The sequence below is a fragment of the Panthera pardus genome, unplaced genomic scaffold (genome assembly GCF_024362965.1).
Source record: "Panthera pardus isolate Hobbes unplaced genomic scaffold, ASM2436296v1 HiC_scaffold_10, whole genome shotgun sequence".
In the NCBI taxonomy this organism is placed as follows: Eukaryota; Metazoa; Chordata; class Mammalia; order Carnivora; family Felidae; genus Panthera; species Panthera pardus.
In genome coordinates this window covers 39,956,087-39,974,971 of record NW_026526655.1, presented here as the reverse complement: position 1 = coordinate 39,974,971, position 18,885 = coordinate 39,956,087, and positions in this window count along the sequence as shown.

Below are 18,885 nucleotides of genomic sequence, written 5' to 3'. Positions count from 1 at the left end.
TGGGTTTTTAGATTCAATCAATTAAAACGTATTTATGTTATATTCTAGGTCTTATAATTCCAGTATCTGAAATCATTGGAATATAATTTTGTTACCTGATGGCTTTTGTCTATAGCGGCTTGTTTCCTCATATGTTTTAATGGTACAGTTTTGACTTGGGGTCACATACTTGGTGTGTTTTATCAGTTCACACTTTGATGATATACCCAACGCATGCCACCAACTAAAGACAACTTTAATTTCTCAGCTAGGCATTTTCTGAACAATACTGGTGACATTAATTTGAATCCCAAGCCCTATGAAGACTGACCTATGGCAGAGAATTTCAGAGTAGATGTTTCCCTTTTGTTTACCCAGAGCCTTGTACATTTTTAGTCAGATTAGGTGAGACTTTATTGTGGTAACGAACCCTAACATCCATGGACTTATCACAGTGAATGTTTACTTATCGCTCATGCCAAGTTCAACATGGTTTGGGATGAGGAATCTTCTTTACCTGATGACTTGGGGATCCAGGTTCCTTCTATCATGTGCCACCACCATCTGACTAGATGGCTTATAAAGGTATATGTTAAGGGAAGATATTTGGGCTATCATATAGCTAATATAGAAATCATGTAGAGTTCTTCAACTAGCATAATTTTTTTTGGTCAGTTAATGGAATTTGAAACTTTAAAAAAATTAAGCTTTCTATGTGCCCATGGCACAAGAATAGAAATTTATTTTAAACCACTATGAAAAAATAAACATAAATATACACACATATGGGGATTTAAGTATATAGTTTTCTGTATGACTTATTTCACTTAGCATAACGGTCTTCAGTTCCATCCACGTTGCTACAAAAGGCCATATTTCATTCTTTCTCATTGCCAAGTAGTATTCCATTGTGTATATAAACCACAATTTCTTTATCCATTCATCAGTTGATGGACATTTAGGCTCTTTCCATAGTTTGGCTATTGTTGAAAGTGCTGCTATAAACATTGGGGTACAAGTGCCCCTATAGATACCATATGTTTTCACTCTTATGTGAATCCTGAGAAACTTAACAGAAGACCATGGGGGAGGGAAAGGAAAAAAAAAGTTATAGAGGGAGGGAGCCAAACCATAAGAGATTCTTAAAAACTGAGAATAAACTGAGGTTTGATGGGGGTGGGAGGGAGGGGAAAGTGGGTGATGGGCACTGAGGAGGGCACCTGTTGGATGAGCACTGGGTGTTGTATGGAAACCAATTTGACAATAAATTTCATATTAAAAAAACAATAAGTTAAAAAAAGTATATATTTTTGTGTATACTGTATACACACACACACACACACACACACACACACACACATGCAAAATATACATTAATATACAAAAGACCCAACATTTCCTGACATCAAATGTGGGAGCATAAAAACTCTCTAAGAGTAAAATTAGTATAGAACTATAATACTTCATGTCTTTCACTGATTAGTGATATTCAAATAACATTTTAATGAAGGCACCAGCCTGAAGTACTATGTTTGGTCATAAAGTTTGTTCCTTGCATCGGTAGCCAAATTATGTTAAAACGCTATTTTTTTTTTTTTTGGTCAAAATACTTTAATGTAAGTACTATAATCCTATCTCTGTTCTTTTGTCTCTGTATCTAATCCATTTATTGCTGATATCTGCTGCTTTTCTTTCACTGTAACTATCAGCACTATGTCATTATGTCTTTTTCCTGCTGTTACAATATTAATTTAGACTGTGCTCCTCTCTGGCTTAGGAAATGACCATCTCCTCCAGCAATCCATAGCTTTACAATTCTTCTTTTCACTGACCCCAAACTCTCCTTTCAGTTTCTTGTTTTGATCTTCACAATTCCCATGTTTAAATTCAAGGAAACTTAAACAATGTCATTTTCCTAGTCCAGATTTTGTTTGTCATTTAAGATAAAATAAATATCTTCTGAATAAGATTGAAATAGGTATTAGGTGCAGTTATTTTCAGTTTTAAATTGTCAGCTAAGTAAATATACTCCTCTCTCTTGCAATTAAAAAAAGTCTCAAGGGAAAAAGGATCCTAGACCCCTTTGATAGAAGCTTGACTACAGAGGTGCTGGGGTGGCTCAGTCAGTTGAGCAGCTGACTTCAGCTGAGGTCATGATCTCATGGTTCACGAGGTCAAGCCCCATGTCAAGCTCTGTGCTGATGGCTAGGAGCCTGGAGCCTGCTTCAGATTCTGTTTCCATCTCTTTCTGCCTCTCCCCACTCACGCTCTGTCTCTGTCTGTCAAAAATAAATTTAAAAAAAATTTTTTTAAACTTTTTTAAAAAAGAAGCTTGACTACAATGGAGTTATGTTGAGTGATCTGTGAAAGCCCTATGTGCTCTCAATAAGTGAATTATTTCATTAGACTAAAAACAGGTCCAGTGTGGTTTAACAGAACAGATGCCAAGAGAACAATTCTAACTTTTTGGAAAATTAGTATCCTTAATTTCATAGATGTTTTACAAAAATTATTTTTTCAATAAATAGTTAAAAAGGGAATATGTGATTTGGCAAATTAGAACATTGGGTAGATGTTAAAGCCAACAAAAATATTAGTAGGCTAAATTCAATATGACTTCTTCTTTTTCATTGCAATATTCTTCAAAAGATGAATTAACATGCTTTGCCATAATCGGTGACCATCCACTCACTCTTCATCTTTTGGAAGCTTTGTTTCTTTCTCCAGTTACTCTAATGAAATCCCTCTGTTGTCAACAATGAACTAAACGTCATATTTCATTTTTTCCCTTCAGTCCATATCTATCTTGACTTCTCTGAAACATGGCACTGTTGACTATGCTCCACTTTGCTCCACTTATCCTAGCTCTCTACATTCACCTTTCTGAATGAAACACACACACACACTAAAAAAGGGGAATATATATTAGACTTCCTTATGTTTCTCAACCTTTAAATGTAAACATTAATCATGACTTAGTTTTTACCCCACTGATCTCTTTAAATAGTCTTCTTAAAAGGGTTACTATATCCTCATAGCTTCAAGTAACCTCTATTCCTCTGCCCTTAATTTCAGGGTGTCTTGGACTGTGTTAGAACTAGTTGACTGAACACTGCCTCCAGCTCTTTAAATTCTTGGATCTGTAGATTTTTTAATGTTCCATTATTGGAAAACCAAAGAAAATCACTAGGTGGAAAATTAATTTTCTGGAATATAGCAGCAGTGACTCTTAAGGCTGGATGAAATGAAGCTATAGACTTCACACAGCCTCACTTCAGAGCATCTTAACTCTCTGTAGGTTCTTAAACTCTCCATGGTGGTCAATGAGGAAAAGTGATTTGTATGAGAGTCTGGAGACCCCACTGGACTGAATCTAGATGTACTAAAAGAAAGTGATTTAAAATGTTCTATATCTTTCTCTCTATTTTTATTCTCTCATGAGTCTTTTCTTTACCTCTTAATATTGGGTCTCTTCAAATCCCAGCTGTGAATAGCTTTGCTTGGACTCATTGCCACAGCAGAATTTTGGGAAACCTTGGGTTTTGTTCTCAAGCTTCTGGCTTTGCCCTGAGAAGAATATCATGTAATGGCTTTATCGCCCTTCTTTTAATATGTCCCTTAATGTAGAAATAATTTTTAAAAATTGGCAAATAAAATACCCATGCCAGCTATTTGTTCAAGCTAATATTTTTTGTTTAGTAAAACAGTTTGTGGAAATATTCATATATATGTAGAAGTTCATAGCTCTATGACTAAGTTTATTTAACCATGAATACAACTGGAGAGACAGGAAGTTTGGAGGAAAGAAATGAGAACTCTTCATGGGAATTAAATAGTTAACAGAGCAGTTGTAATCCAGTTTCTTGTTGGGTTGGGTTGGTGATGCCCGACTGTATCACTCTTAGAAAGAAGGCAGGTGACTAATCTTTATAAACATGCTAATGACAGAACTCCTGGCAAACAAACTCATAGTATTTGCTAGCTGTTAAGTCATTATCTGAGGAATGTTTTATCAAGATGTACAACTGTCTAAGATTGTTTAGAGTAAACAAACCTACTGGTTTATGCCTGGCTCCCTGCAAATTTTCCTGTAAACTACACAACTGTCTGTTATAGTCTGCTACGTATGAGTTTCTTTATGGCTTAGATTCTTGAAATTCAGTGAAACTTGGTGCTGTGGAAGAATTCTAATTTGTGTATATTTGATTTAACAATTTGATGCATTTATATTATAATTAAATATATCAAATAACACTGGCTTTGGAAAAGATAGATCTAGGGCATTTCTATTTGTTTTACTTAACTTTTCAAGTTTTCCTAATGTTTATAAAGAGGGTACAGAGTTATTATGAGAGTTATTGCTACTATTAAATGACAAACTTGTTGGCATACATCAGTCTCAACTACATGGCAAACTTCTGGAAGTCTAGAATTCTGACATATAATTTTCTATATCTGTTGCACCAATATGGAGCAGTTGCTCAATAAATATTTATAGAAGGAATGAATACTTTAGGTGATAAAAACAAGACAGTGAGTAGCAAATTTTTTAAGCAAAAAAATCTGATGACAGAAATATTTTATGCATAATTAAATTCATTACAAAACAGAATTATGGGGAAAACTGATAAATGTGAATCAAAAATAGGAAATAAAATTATAGCTGGGCATGCGCACCAGCTGAGGACTATACAGCCCCCTCTTCCCATAATGTACTTATATGACCACGTTTCTGGCGAATGGAATAGAAACAGAAGTAACCTGTGTTACTTCTGGGCCCATCTAGGTCTTAAAGCATGGGAGGTACACAAACACATTTGTCCTCTAGTGAGCTGAACATGGATGTACTTAACTGAGGACAGTGCAAATGGGAACAATACCCCCCTGGGATGCCAGAGAAACAAGATGAAAATGACATAGGTCATGAATGACCGAAGAGAGTAGAGCAACTACCTGATAACCTGGAATGGTATTTAAAAGATGAACAAAGCTAAACTTTACTCCTTGTTCCGCCTATTCTTAGGTCTCATGGGCAAAGCAACTTATTTTATTATTTTAGTATAAGCAGGAAAGGTAGAATAATATAAATTATCATGTTTTTGATTGGTAAAGTAATCTAATTTGTTTCAGCAAGTTTAGGAGTGATTTTGTAGAAATAAGGTTTAAAAGAACATGTGTATGATTTTATTTCTTTGGTCTCCTTTTAAAATTATTTAAATAATTAAAGTAACATATTTTCAATATCAGTTGCATTTAACTCAATTAACAATCAAATCTCAAAGAAGTGTAAAGTTTTAAAATTTGCCCATGAAATTTAAGATAATTTTGTCATCTTTTAAAATGACATATTTGGGGCGCCTGGGTGGCTCAGTCGGTTAAGTGTCTGACTTCAGCTCAGGTCATGATCTCCCAGTTCATGGGTTCAAGCCCCATGTCCAGCTCTGTGCTGACAGCTCAGAACCTGGAGCCTGCTTCAGATTCTGTGGCTCCCTCTCTCTCTGCCCCTCCCCTGCTCGTGTTCTGTCTCTCTCTCAAGAATAAACATTTATAAAAATAAATAAATAAATAAATAAATAAATAAATAAATAAATAATGACATATTTACATTTAGTGAACTTATAAGTATCAGATAGGTTTTAAATTTTCCAAAGAGTTCAAAAAGAATAGTTTTTAGTACATGAGCTCTTACCTTACTTTATTTTTAACATTTGAATGTTTTCTCTTTCAAATATATGAATTCTATTGCTTTTCCTCAAGAAAGTTCACCTAATTATCATTTCAATGGAAAAATTTCCCTTTTGACTGTGCTCACCTTACCTTGTGAATATTTTTGGTGAAACCTTGGGAGGGTCATTTGGTTTCTCCTTCCAAACTTTTTTCCATACTACAATTGCACTTATGTGAAGTTTCTAAAATGTAATGAATATGGACCATAGTTGCTATAGGATACAATATGTTTAAAATTTTAGATTTTAGTCTTAGATTAAAAAAAGCAGTTTCTTATCAAATAAAAAGGAAATAATTTCCAGGTCAAATTCCATCATTATGAATCTTTATAAGATTATGTATCATACTGTAGCACCTGTGAAACACAATTTTACGTTTTAGTTTGATTGTTTGATTACACTGCCCCCCCCCCCCCCAACTCCTGTCTAACAACTATGGTCAGAAAGACCCTGTACTTGTTTTTATTAGTGCCCTAGCTCCAGGGTCTAGCACAATGTCTGACACTTTGTAAGTATGTAATAAGTATTTGAAAGTGGAAGAAGCACCTGAAGATAATGAGATATTATTGATGCATACCTGATATAATGAGTTGATGGTATACTTTTCTCACACCTGGAACATTTCTTTTCCTTTCTTTTTATTTATTTTGAAATATGCAAATACTTAAACACAATAGAAACACTTATCTTTATAAATGTGAATATTTTTTTTTGGATACCTGGATGAGTAATTTAACATAAAATATGTCATGATTAGGGGCGCCTGGGTGGCTCGGTCGGTTGGGCGTCTGACTTCAGCTCAGGTCATGATCTCACAGACCGTGAGTTCGAGCCCCATGTCAGGCTCTGTGCTGATGGCTCTGAGCCTGGAGCCTGCTTCCGATTCTGTGTCTCCCTCTCTGTCTGCCCCTCCCCCGTTCATGCTCTGTCTCTCTCTGTCTCAAAAATAAACGTAAAAAAAACAAAAAATTAAAAAAATATATATATGTCATGATTAAAAATACGAAAAAAAGAACCACACAGTAATTCCAACACAGAGAAAAAAACAGAACTTGCAGTGGCAAAAGCCTTATTTATAATAGGCCAGAATATTCATATATTGACAAAATCCAAAATATATTTTTTTTGCATTTTTATAAAAGTAGTATTAAATATAATAATATATTAAATATAAAAAAGTCATATTAAAGATTATAACAAGAAGAATGTTGCAAATGTTTCTGACATCATAGTATTTTAGATTTATAAATTATGGCAATTGATACAACATTTCCAAAGTTAACATGTCCAGGTGACAAGTCACAACTTGAAGTTACATTCAAAGAAACAGCATCCAAACATTCTAAAAGTAATTTAAAAACAGCATAAATATTTAGTAAAATCCCCTGAAAATAAAAACAATTGAGGGAGTAGATCATTTTAAACACACAACAAACTTAAGAAATAATTATATTTCTTTCTCACTCTCATCTATGGAAGCTACCAAGAAGGTACCTTCTCCCTCCTATCAAATTTCTTAAAACTCTTCCCTAACTCCTACCCATGCTGAGTCTTGTATTTCTTCTCCCTCCATCTTTCTTTCTGTTTCTATTTAAATTATTTCCCAACAATCACTTCACTCCTGTCAATTCTTCCTTTGCTCATAACTATAGTCTGATACAACAAGGCTCTGGTATGAACTCCACAGTTATAGATAGCTACCTGTGTTTTACTTCTTCTTGCTAGAAAGTAGAGCATGGAAATTAAAACTATAAATGGAGAGTCAAGGTTAAGTAGAAATTGCCAGAAACATTAAATGTGACAAACTACTATTATCCAGGATTCAGCAAAATCAGAGCTTTGTATTATTTCTTGGAGGACTGTCATTCATATATATCAGAGGTCTGAAATGTGGACATATCTTAATAATGAGCACTTTAAATCTTAGGAATTTATTTTAAGGAAATAATCATTGCTTACATTAGTAAAAATGAAAACAATCTAGGGGTGCTTGGGTGGCTCAGTCAATTAAGCCTCTGACTCTTGATTTCAGCTCAGGTCATGATCTCACAGTTGATGAGACTGAGCCCTGCTGTCAGCACAGAGCCTGCTTGGGATTCTCTCTCCCTCTCTCTCTCTGTCCCTCCCTGCTTGTGCTGTCTCTCTCTCTCTCTCTTAAAATAAATTTTGAAAAAAAAAGAACACAAATAATTGATTCTTTGATGTGAAAGAACTAAATGAAAGTTTTTTTAATTCATTTATAAAATAGATAAAAACACTAAAACAATAAGGACATATGGTAATTCACATACAAATGTTTTCAGATTAGTCACTTTTAGTTATTTGTGGCTGGGGCTAGTGGATTTCAGCGGTGCTGGTCCCCAGTATACAGTCCTGGCACCTTTAAATTAGAGCAATATTGACATACTTTATAGCAACAACATGATTTACCCTTCCCATTTTATCTCCCACTTATCTTCCCTTTCAGGAGGAATAACAAGTTCATATGCTGATGGAAACAGAAAAGACAAAAATTGGTCCCACTGGGAAAGAAAGATGATAGAAGCATATTATGCTGCATACCGCATTTTAAAAAAATAGGGAAGTATTGAAAACTAAAGAAAATAGTTATTACACCACATTGTTTAAAGTCTCTGTTTTCCATGCTTAAAGATAATTATGTGGGTCTTCTAGAAAACAGTATTACATGTTATCACAGAATCAGAAATTGAACCAGATCAAGTCATAGTTAGGATGTTAACTAGAGCATTAACGGGATTTACAAGTACCTGTAGAGACCTCATATCTGGACAGGAGTTTTTCCTGTGAATGATTTTTTTTCCCCAATCGGAGGTCACCCAACATCCCTAGGTAACTAATTTCAAGAATTTACCATTGTTCTATTATATTCACAGATAAAACAATTTAAATTTAAATTTAGCTCAACACCAGAAATAAACAGATCATTAGAAAGAAAGCCTTCTTCATCTGGAAAAGGCAAGAAATAATTATCCTTCCTAAAAAAAGCTTTCTTCTTTTCCCAAACTTGAAATACTGTAACTTTTGTTTTGATAGTATTGACATTTTGAAGTTTTCTTCTAACTTAAAATGATTTTCTTTTATAATATACCTATAAAAGGGACCATTTAATTTTTTACAACAAATTTCATTTTTAACATTCCAAATCAAGACCAGTTGTTAATGTACTGCATTTACATATGTTTTGAAAGTAGAAGACTTCCAGCATGCCTTAAAACCTTGGATATGCTACGTTTAAAAACCTACACCTACTAGAAAAATATAATAACGTCCTAAACAGAGCACATTTTTAGTCATTCAGTCTGTTACACACAGAATAATAATCATTTGTGTGATTTGTGAGAGAGCAAAGCCTTGAGTCCTTTTAAATCATTTCCTTTCTTTCCCTACCAATTTTTCTTCTAAAGTCAATTAGTACTTTTCTTGACAAGAGATTAATGAGGGAAATTTTCCTTCTGAAGTTTCTCCGTAGGGTTGGCTGCTCATATGGCATTCTGGGGTTTTTTATTAATTTATTTTGTTACATTAATGATGTGTTTGCTATGCAATCAAATGTCACGTTTTGATCAGCTGAGTAACACTAAAAATAAAGGGTGTTGTTAGAACAATGGTCAAGATTTAGGCAAATTTTATCTTTATTGTACCTACAAATTTTCATGTATTCTCTCATTTCTTTTAGAATAATGAAGTTGCTATATTTGTAAAATACATAACAAAGGCATTAAAATGCATTACAAAAAGTTCAAACCATGCAGAAAAAAAAATCCAAATTTCACCATCCAGAAATAACATTTGAGTTAACATTAAGTAATTTAATTGCTTGTTTCTTTCTGTGCACTGTAATGAAAGAAGGCTAAACAGAAATAATAGTTTTATAAAAATGAGACAAAGGGATATATGCTGTTTAAAATACATTAATTTAAATTTTACTTGAATTAATAGAAGAAAATGAAACTGGTAAATTAAAGGGATTTTTAGCTCCTAAAAGATCTTTTTTTTAAAGTAAAAAACGATTATTAGAGACATTAAGATTATGTTACTGTATTGTCAAGTTTTATATCATTTATATATTTTTAAAGTGTAATTCAATTACGTGTCTACTTTTGGTTCTATATTCATATATATTCAGTGCTATATTTCTTGAATTCTTTCATGTTTGGGACTGTCAATGTTCTGGGAGGACAATTTAGCTGGTTCTAAAATTCCTGGTATGAAATGAAATGAAATGAAATGAAATGAAATGAAATGAAATGAAATGAAATGAAAGTAAAATAAAATAAATAAAATAAAATTCTTGGCTTACGTTTTATTTACCTCAGAAACCTGTGGGGTTTTTAAGTAATCTCCACATCCAACATGGTGCTTGAACTCACCCTGACAAGGTCAAGAGTTGCATGCTCTATTGACCAGCAAGGTGCCCCTATTTACTCCAGAAATTTGTAAACCTTATTGCTATATTGGTTTTGGCTTTGTACATTGTTTGGAATATCGTGAAGCCAGTTTAATTTTTAACACTTTTAAGCATTTCAGGTTTTTTCCTTGACCTCAGTGCTCAAGAAATATTTTTTGTCTTGGAAATTCAGTATAATTTAAGCTTTTTAAAAAAAAGATCACTGCTGATGATTCTATCTTAACTTTCCCTAGAATATGCTGTGCATTTCTATTTACAGATTTAGGAGTTTTTTAATGAAGGTTTTCTTTTATTATGAATCCAAATATTTTTCCTTCTCCACTTCAGTTCAGTACTTCAAGAAACCTAAATATCTTTTAGTGAATCATCGTCCATTCCTCATCCCCCACCCCACCTCAGTAGATGATCTTTTTTTCCAATTCCATTTATCTTTCTGTTACTTTCATCTGCTTTTACTGTCATCAGACAATCTGTTTTACTCTATGTCACTTACTTAGCTGACTTCCACTCAAATAACCTGCCCAATTAACTGATACTCCATATACCATCTATAAAACATACTCAGTGACGCCCATGACTGTGGCTAGTCAGGTTCTCTCTAATGTGTCCATGTATTTTTGCTTTCACTGACTGGACTGTGTGCTGGTCAAGACTAAGTTGTTGTTCTCAAAAATGATTTTGCCAGGTGTGGAATTATGATTACATAACTTGGTTAAACATTGAAAAAACTCATTTGGATGATGTGATAAGAAAAAGAGATGTTTCCATAAAAAATAATTTGAATGTTTTCTTAAAATTTAATAGGGAAAATTCCTGGAAAAAAAATTGTCATAAAATCTGGTGTGACTGATACAGCACCAAAGAATGAAAACACATTGGTAAAATCCTTGAAGGATTCTGCACTCAGTCTGCTTCACAGTTGTTTTGACGTTTTTGTTTCTCTCTGGAGATTATCAGTGATGAAAAAAATTGAAAATTAACCAGTCTGTAGGTCCATATTGGGGAAAAAAACTCATGACCCTACATTAAAATATAGGCAAATAAAGGTACATTTTTCTGCTTTAAAATAAAAATCTGTAATGTGTGTATCTAATAAACTATTGCACTTCTGAAAAACATGGAATTAAACTGTGTATTCTTAATGAATTTTTTCTTTAGCTCATTATTATGTATATGAGATTCCTCTATGTTGTTGAATGTAGAGTTTCTTTTTTATTTTTATTATTGTTTTAAACTGCATCAAATCTCTATTTATCCATTAGCTTCTTGCTCCCTCAAAAGTCTGTTTTCTCTATTCCATCAGTTCCCCTAAATCACAGTTTATTGGTGTTTATATGATTATGGCTATTTTCCTCCTCATCTGCTTTTCTCCAAGCCTGGAGGTTCCAAAATAAGGATCTCTAACCGTTTATCTTGCTCTACTGAGAGCAGGTGGTGATAGACAGGAACATCCACATTTGATGACTTCTCTTAACTTTTTCCCGGAGTGAAACCTCCTCTCTAATCTTGAGTTTTTTCCAATGGAGATAAGGAAGGGGCACAGAGATTGTGTTAGTAAGGATTTTTAGGATTTTGTTTATTTACCTTCTTTCTTGTCTTAGTGCCAATTTTGTATTGGTGTGATGAGAACAGGACACAGAGTAGACTAAATTATGTAAGGATCAAAGTCTGCATCATCAAGTTTGTCTTGTGTGTTTATTGCTGTTGGTGCCTTATATCAGTTGAGTTTTCCTTTTCTAGTGAAGTTTGTTAAACTCTGAGACAAGGGGATTCTCAATCTAGTTTTTTTATAACAATTTATTTTTATTTTATTTTAGAGCATGTGAGCCAGGGAGAGGGGCAGAGGACGAGAGAGAATCTTAAGCAGGCTTCATGCTCAGTGCAGAGCCGGCCATGGGGCTTGACCCCATGACCGTGAGATCATGACCTGAGCTGAAATCAAGAATCAGACACTCAACCAATTGAGCCACCCAGGCACCCTTCAATCTAGTTTTATTTTGCCATCTATAGTAGGATATTTTCCTTTGCATATTTCCTACTGTATGACAAATCCTTTATTATCCTTGTTCTTTCTTATATATGTAAAGTCCCTATATTTTTTATTTATATAATGAAAACCTTAACATTAAATAATCAGAGTTTGACTGTGAATCTTCTGTTATTAACCACAGCTGAGAAGTTATAATCATATAATCTTTCAGTTAAGGAAGTATTTTTAAAATTTCCAAATGACAGTTTTGACTAAGTCCATTAAACTTTATTTAGAATTCAGTTTCCATATAAATATTTTATAATAAGAACCCATAATAATTGTTTTCTAATACTTACTGTGGGCCTAGGAATATGTTTTGATGTTTATGTTCTTCGTTTCTTTTTTTAACTCTCACATAAACTCCAAGAGATAAGCCCTAATGTAAAGATTAGGAAACTGAAGCTTAGAGAAAGCAGAGAAGTAACTGTCCCAGGGTCAGACATGGCTTGAGTTCCAAGTCTGGCTCCTAGACTGAGCTCCTAATGACTGTGCTGTGTACCTCTTTCAGCTTTAATTTTGTGGTCAGCTAACTTTCTTCATATATTAGACTTTTCAAAACCCTAAGCAAAGATCAAATGAGTTTGATCCTTAAAGAAGCCAAGTAGTAAAACTGGGGTGTTTTAGAGTTAAGGAATTTCAACTTTACTTTGGATTTTCTCCTCGGGATGTTAAGCAGTAAATGGCCCAGATCTTGCCTCCATTGGTGCATATACAAGAGTCATTACCTATGATACTCAGTCACTTTCCTTGGTTGGATAGGCCCCACTCTGAATCTGATCTTGACTTTCTACTGTCCCCTTATCCAGCAGAGATTGTCCAACAATCCTCAAAGTTTTTTCTTCTGCTAAGTATCCTCTTCTTTTCTTCTGTTCCAATTATCCAACCCTGCCATTCTCTAATGAGGGGGTATCTCACTCAATTCAGTTTTTAGGCCACAGGCAGATATTTTTCCTCTTAGCAAATCTGCATTTCCTTCTCTTTCTACTTCCAGACTAGTGACCTGCAGACTGTCCTTTTTTTGTCTGCCATACCAACCTTACTGAAAACTGTATGAACTAACAAATGCACTCTAACATCCTGAATTTTCCTACCACTTTCCCTATTTTCTAGCCTCCTGTGCAACTGTCTGAGCCTTAGTCCTACATCTTAAAGTACATGAAGTAGTCAAATCAAATGTTTCATGGTTGCACAGTAAGACTCACCAGTGTCCTCTACTAAAAAGTAAGGAGTTACCTAATTCTGCCATGTACTGCATTTATCCATTTCCACATTTTAGGGCCTATTCTATAACAACTTCATACTTTAAATATGTGATTTGGTAATACTCTACCAAATCACATATTTAAAGTATTTAACTGTAAGTGATAAAAGCAAGTCTGATAACTTAAGCAAATAAAGAATTTAGTAAAGAATGCCCATGCAGTTCACAGAATTTCCAAAAGGGCTTCACTCACACTCCACAGAACAATCTCATGAAGACACTACCACTGACATATCGCTGAAGATTTCAATATTGTCTCTGCAAATTGGATCCACCAACTGTCCCTATTGCTCCCATCACCAGAATAAACTCTGCATGTTGCTAGCTTGTACTTGAAAGTCTGGGTGATTATAATATAAGGCATGTTAAAAGCATGTTACCTCTCAAAAGATGTCTGTTCTTTCTAATAGATGTATTCTATAAAATGGTAATTTCAAACATTTTTCTACAGGATGTCATAAGCATTATGAAAATGCGTCACATAGATGACTTCATTTTTTTTTTCAGATTGGCTGCTTCTCAAATTCAGTGGGGACCATCATGGATCTTCAGTTTCAAAAAGAGGGGGAAGCTTCTAGAGAAAAATAGCTTCAACTTATGGGAATCTGTTATTACAGATTGGAAATAATATTATTTTACTTTCACCAACTCAACAGGTACCAAAGTGAATTTAACTTTTCATTTTTCTATTATTCATGTATAGGTTTGCTTTCCCTCAGTAAGCATTTCCTCTTATTTCTATTTATTTATCATTCATTTTTAACTAGATCTCCTTCCTGGGGTAGGATTATCAGGTTCAGCAACAGGAGCAACTTCTACAGCTGGCCAACATGGAGCTGGCCAGGCTTGCCCAGTCCCAGTCCTATGGAGTAGTGCTGCCTATGTACAAACTTATAGGACTGTGTTGCCCATTAGGTAGGAAAGAAGCAGTAATTGTTATTCCCAGTTTAGATATGAGAGGAGAAATAACAACAGCTCATACCATCATTCCTTCAAGAATTCAGATAGAATACTTAGAGACACTGTAGTTGTGTGATGTTTAATAACTAACCCCTACTTTGGAACTCATAAGATGTAATCTAGGTCCTGGCACCACAAGATCAAGCACAGGGGGAAAAAATTAGAAAGATGGTAAGATGTTTAAACAAGTTCCAAAGACTTCTCTATTTCCTCTTCATTAAATATAAAATAGTAGTAGCATTTTCACAATCTATCCAATAGTGGTTTTACTTCCATGCATATTGAATATATCATTCATTTGATATTACAAGTCATTTCTTCATTGTCTTAACCCCACCTCCAAATTAGGAAGCACATGTTTTTGTTCGTTTATTTTATTTTTGGTTAAAAAAGGATAACAGGAGTTCTACCTCCTTAACAAATTTTTAATTGTACAGTATTGTTAACTATAATCACCATGTTGGAGAACAGACTTCTAGAACTTTTTCAAATCTTGTATAATTGAAACTTTACTCATTAAATAGCAACTTCTCATTTTTCCCTCCCCACAGCCTCTGGCAACCATCATTCTCTTTCTGTTTCTATGAGTTTGTCTACTTTAGGTACCTTATATAAAAGGAATCAGGCAGTATTTACTTCTGTGACTGGCTTATATCACTTAGCATAACGTTCCTAAGGTTGATCCATATTGTTGCATATGATAGGATTTCTTTACTAAGGCTAAATACTATTTCATATAGATGCCATTTTCTTTATCCATTTTATTGGTCAGCATTCTCCAGAGAAACAGACTCAATGTATATGAATATGTATATGCTAATTTATTTAGGAAAACACCTTGCAGACACAGCCAGATATAATTTTTAACCGGATATCCATGCCAGTTAAGGTGACACAGTTAACAATTGATCTGTTGATAGATATTTAAGTTGTATACTAGAAATAAAAGTGATTTATGAGGGCACCTGGGTGGCTCGGTTAAGCATCCAACTCTTGATTTCAGTTCACATCACGATCTCACGGTTCATGAGATCAAGCCCCACATCAGGCTCTGTTCTAACCACTTGGAGCCTGCTTGGGATTCTCTCTCTCCCTCTTTCTCTATTTCTCCCCCACTCATTCTCTCTCTCCCTCTCTCCAAATAAATAATAACTCTTTTTAAAAAGTGATTTATGGACTACCATTATTGTATTACAATTTGTTTTTGTTTTACTAATGAGGTTTTTTTTTCCACCTGTGTAATGAGGGTTTGTTTTTTGTTTTTTGTTTTTTTAACCTTTGTATGTTTTCATGTTGCTGTTTAGAGTCCTTTCTTTTCAACTTGAAGGACTACTTTAGCATTTCTTATCAGGCAGGTCTACTGGTACATATTCCTTCAGCTTTTGTTTATCTGGCAAAGTCATTATTTCTTCCTCAATTTTGTAAGAGAGTTTTGCCAGATTTAGTATTCATGGATGGCAGGATTTTTTTTTTCTTTCCACATTTTCAATATACCATCCCATTTCATTTTGGCTTTAGTAAAGTTTCCAGTGAGAAATTCACTGACAGTCTTATGGGGGTTCCCTTGTATGAGGTAAGTTGCTTTTTTCCTGCTGATTTCAAAATTCTCTCTTTATCTTTGAGTTTTAACACTTTGATTATAATATGTTTTGGTGCTAATATCTTTGGATTCATCATATTTGGAAATTTTGGGGGCTCTTGAATCTGGATGTCCATTTCCTTCCCCAGATTTGGAAAGTTTTCAGTCATTTTTTTTTTCTTTAAATAAGCTTTCTGCTCCTTTCTCCATTCACCTTCTGGAATGCCTTTAATGTGTGTATTCATCCATTTGTTGGTATCCTATAAAACCCTTAAGTTTTTTTTGTTCTTTTTACTTCTTTTTTATTTTTGCTCCTCTGACTGCATAATTTTACATGACCTGTCTTTAGCTTTGCCGATTCTTTCTTCTGCTGGATCAAGTCTGTTGTTGAATGCCTCTAGTGAATATTCAGTTCAATCATTATATTCTTCACCTCCAACATTCCCAGTTTTTATTTTATTTTTTACATTTTTTAACTTATTGTTGAAATGCTCATTTTGTTCATGGATAATTTTTCTGAGCTTTCTGACATTTTTGTGATGGTTATTTTTAATTGTCTATCAAATAATCCATATACCTCTACTTCTCTGGGTTGGTACCTGCACATTGATTTTGTTTCTTTGTTTGGACTACGTTTCTTTGCTTTTTAGTGTTCCTTGACACTTTGTATTGGTATCTGAATATCTGAAATATAAGCCAACCCTCCCAACTTTATCAATTGGCATGGCATAGGGGAAACTATTCACCAATAAGCCTGGCTAGAAACTCTGGGGGCTTCTCAAACTTTCCTGTGTATATGGCTTCTCTGGATGTGTACCTGTAAATTCCTAATCAGAGAGACTGCCAGTTTGTTTTTTCCAGGAGTTTACAATCTTTTGCTACCCTTGGCACCTGTCTGCTGTACCATGGGTCCTGCTAGATCAGCAGTATATGGCCCAGTTCCCTTTCTGTTGTTGTTCTCAGCAGCCTGCAGACATCTAGAATAGGCAGAATTTCATCAGTACTCTGAGACAGGTGAGACTGAAGTCATTCCCTTGGTCAGTCCCCAAAAGACTGAAGTTTAGATGTACATTTCAGTCTTCTCTTGCCCTCCACAAAGAGAAGCTGGGAGATATGAGTTTTCTTAATCCTGTACTGCTCTGGCAGGCTCTGGAAGTGAATGCATACTAGCCCAAATTGTTACCTTTGTTCTCAGTGGCCCCACCAGGCATCTAGAGTATGCCAGTCCTGTCAGGGTTCCAAGACAGGTGATAAAGTTAGTCCCTTGGGCAGCCCCAAATGACTAGAATGTCGGATGGTTACTCCAACTCTTTCCCTAGGGAGGATTTGATATTTAAGCATTTTCATCTGCTTGTTATTCATTGAGACAATGGAGGTGGGAGGTGGGGGGCTGTGACCAATGAATGGGCACTAGTCCAAGCCATCACCTTTATTCTCAGTGTTTCATAACCTGGGGCACTTTCCTGTCAACTCTGACATTCAGGCAAGACAGAAACCAGTCTCATGTGAAGCCATCAGAAAATTCGGAATGTTGGATATATGGTCCAGTCCTCTCCTTCCCTCACCATGGAGAAATTGGGAGCTGGAAGGTTTCTCCTGATTAGGTGGTGCTATGCCAGATGGAAGAAATTATGTGAAAAGGGTCCCAACTTTACCTAATGGCCTCATTGTGTGGGCTGCAGGAGTCTCTCAACTGGTCTCTGGATATCTCATGTATTGGGGAATTGTTTCATGTATTGTTGAATCAGTGTGTCCATGGAAGCAAGTAGAATCCAGGGTTTCCTATTTCCGCCATCTTGCTGATGTTATCCCTTTAGTAACACATGTTTTAATTGTACATTCTAATTTCTATTCAATTGACTAACTTGTACATGGTAAACTATATGATAAGTCTATTATACATGATGTATCTTAGCCTGCTATTGTACTACACCTGTGATAAATATATTCCTTCATCAATGATATATCAAGAGGGGGGCAGGAATGACATTATGTATGTATTTTTTTTTCTCTAGGCCTCTAATAGTGTTAGAGGCATTTGCTTCAGATACTTGGTATGTATATTCAAATCTCTAATAAATGTCTCTCTTGGTCAAGACACATCAGTATACACCTGGATTCAGGTGTGATGACTTAATGTAATCCATTAACTGGCCTAGACATTCTCAACAGGCATTCCATAGTTGCTTTTGGTCTCTGATGTTAGTGATAAAATGGAATAATTGTTAATCACTTTTTGAACACACAGTGGGATACATCTATTTTTTATTGTTGCTGATTGATTGATTGAATGTGTCCATGACAACTCATTTTGTATACCTAAGAAACTACATTCCTTCTTTTTTTCTTTTTATTAGATATAATAAACATACATTGTATTAGTTTCAGGTGGGCAACATAATGATTTTATATTCATATTTATTGCAAAATGGTCACCACAAACAGTCTAGTTAGTATCTGTCACCATCCAGGAAACTACTTTCAAAGAGCAAACAGGGTATTTACTTAGTTTTAGTAACTTTATAAATTCAGAACTTGGCTTTTATTTATTTTTTTTAATTTTTTAAATGTTTATTTATTTTTGAGAGAGAGAGACAGACAGACAGACAGAGAGTGAAAGGGGGAGGGGCAGAGAGTGAGACACAGAATCAGAAGCAGCCTCCAAGCTCTGAGCTGTCAGCACAGAGCCCAATGTGGAGCTTGAACCCATAGACCGTGAGATCATGACGTGAGCCAAAGTCAGAGGCTTAAACAGGTGCCCCTGTAAGGTGTGTGTGTGTGTGTGTGTGTGTGTGTGTGTGTGTTTAATGGGCGTCAGCTTATCCCACTTTCGTATGTTTCCTCTAGAAGTCCACAAAGTTTTTCTTAAAATCCGTCCCCCACTGGGGTTAATCTAATCTTTGTCATCTAAGAGCCACT